General features: G+C 42.7%; 1 non-coding gene across 1 annotated transcript; it reads left to right on the forward strand.

Moving 5' to 3' along the window:
- The first annotated feature begins 1512 nt into the window (after positions 1–1512).
- Positions 1513–1619, forward strand: LOC145168035 (small nucleolar RNA R71). The gene has a single exon (XR_013741630.1). It is a non-coding gene; the product is annotated as a small nucleolar RNA R71 (small nucleolar RNA).
- The last annotated feature ends 664 nt before the right edge of the window (positions 1620–2283 follow it).

The raw sequence follows: 2283 nt of genomic DNA on the forward strand, positions 1-2283 counted from the left end.
ATAGCGCTTGCGGTGTTAAGGAAAGGTCTTCCAAGAATGATTGGGACTTGCGGATCTGCTTCCATGTCTAAAACTATAAAGTCCGCGGGAAACACGAAGTTATCAACCTTCACTAATAGATCTTCGCATATTCCCCTTGGGAATGTAACCGTTTTGTTTGCTAGGTGAATTGCCATGCGAATTGGACTCGGCTCCGGAATATCTAATTTCTTGAAAAATGAGTATGGCATGAGATTTACGCTCGCCCCTGAATCAGCCAATGCATAGATGGTAGCTAAATTTCCGAATTGACAAGGTAAGGTTAAGCTTCCCGGATCACCCTTCTTCTTTGGTAGTTTGTTCAACATGGCAGCTGAACAATTCTCATTTAGAACCACTTTCTTCACTTCTTCCATCTTTTTTCTATTAGTTAGAAGCTCCTTGAGAAATTTGGCGTATTTTGGCATTTGTGCAACCGCTTCTATGAATGGTATATTAATTTGAAGAGCCTTTATGTGTTCTAGAAACTTCTGGTAGTCTTCTTCATTCTTTTCTTGTCTAGCTCGGGCTGGATATGGCAGTGGAGGCTGATATGGCTTAACAGGAGGCTTAATTTTCTGATCAGGTGTCAGACTCGTCGAGTCCATATCCTGAACTCGGCGAGTAGTGTCTGGGTTCAGCTGGGTCTGATTTTGGTTCTGCTCTGCTGTCTCCTCCTTTTGTACCAGCTTCGGGTCTTCGTTCTGAATAGGGGCCAGAGGAGTAATTATCTTTCCAATCCTAGTTGTCACAATATTTATATGTGCGCCTTGTGGATTGTTTTCGGTCTTACTAGGAAGTTCTCCGGGTGCTCTTTGATTTATTTGTTGGGCAAGTTGCTCCAGCTGCTTCTCAATGTTGTGAATAGATGCTTGCTGATTCCTTAATATTGTTCTTGTATCTTGTATTGCAGCATCATGGTCATTGTGTCTTTTCTTGGATGCAGCTACAAATTTAGTAAGCATTTCTTCCAAATTTGGTTTCTTTTCTTGTACCGGCTCCTCCTTTTGGTAAAAACCCCTTGCCTTTTGTCTATACTTCTCATCCTTCGCCTTCTTATACTCATCATAAGGAAGCCATTCTTTCTTAGGTTTTCGCCAATCGTCATCAAATCTATCACCACTAGAATAGCATACTTGCACTTTCTTATTCCCGTTCTCGTCCAAATCACAATCTCTAGTTAGATGAGGCCCATTGCAATTCTCACATCCTACCCGAATAGCATGGATTGTTTGATCCATTTTATCCATCCTCCTATCCATGCTTTTCAACATTTCCATAACTGCCGACAAATCTTCTGAAGCTGCATAAGCCGATCCCTTTGTCACATCATTCCTTGGATTGTGGTATTCTCTAGAATGCTTAGAGAATTCCTCAATTAGTTGCTTTATTACCAGGGGTGCCTTCTTTGTGAGCGGTCCTTGCGAGTCAAGTAATTGCCTTGTTGTCACGTTTACTCCATCATAAATAATGGAGACTTCTTGTTGACTATTAAGATCATGATGTGGGCAATTCCTTAGTAAGCTTTTGTACCTCTCCCATGCCTCATAAAGTGATTCTCCGACTTGTTGCTCAAAATTAGCTATGGATTTCTTCAACTTGGCTATCTTTGATGGCGGGCAAAATTGATCAATAAACTCTTCTTTCATTCTAGCCCATGTGGTGATGGATCCGGGAGGGAGTGATTTTAGCCAATCTTTTGCAGCGCCTTTAAACGTGACCGGTAACATGCGAAGCAGAACGGTGTCGCGGGCCACATTCGGAAAGTTAAAGTAATCGGCTATATCATTGACCTCTTCTAGGTGCTTGTACGCGTCATCGTGATCTTTTCCATAGAACGGAATTTGTTTAAGTTGGGCGAGTATGTGGCCTTTGAGTTCGAAGTTGGCATTTTCTGGAATCGCGGGTTGCACGAGTCCCGGACCGGTATCTTCACGCATCCTCTTCTTCCACTCGCCCATGGTGACTTCATCGATGTTAGCCATGGTGTCGCCGAATCCGTCTTCTAGATCGCTACCTTCCTCAAATTCGTTTTCTTCCTTTTCGGATTCATATACGATGTCGTCCTTGATTGAGTCTTCGTTTGCTAAGGAAAAGGTGCTGGATGCTCCTGATTTACTGCTCTTCTTCTTGCTAAAAACGGATTTGAGATTCTTCAAAGGTGAGTTCTTTGAAGATGCGGATTCTCCAACGGGTTTGCCTTTGTTCTTCCTTAAAGTGGCTTCTGGGTCTTCAAATGGTGGAGTTAAAGGTGTATTGCCTCCT

Source organism: Lactuca virosa, chromosome 3 (assembly GCF_052849685.1).
Source record: "Lactuca virosa cultivar CGN04683 chromosome 3, Lactuca_virosa_CGN04683_v6, whole genome shotgun sequence".
NCBI classification, from domain to species: domain Eukaryota; kingdom Viridiplantae; phylum Streptophyta; class Magnoliopsida; order Asterales; family Asteraceae; genus Lactuca; species Lactuca virosa.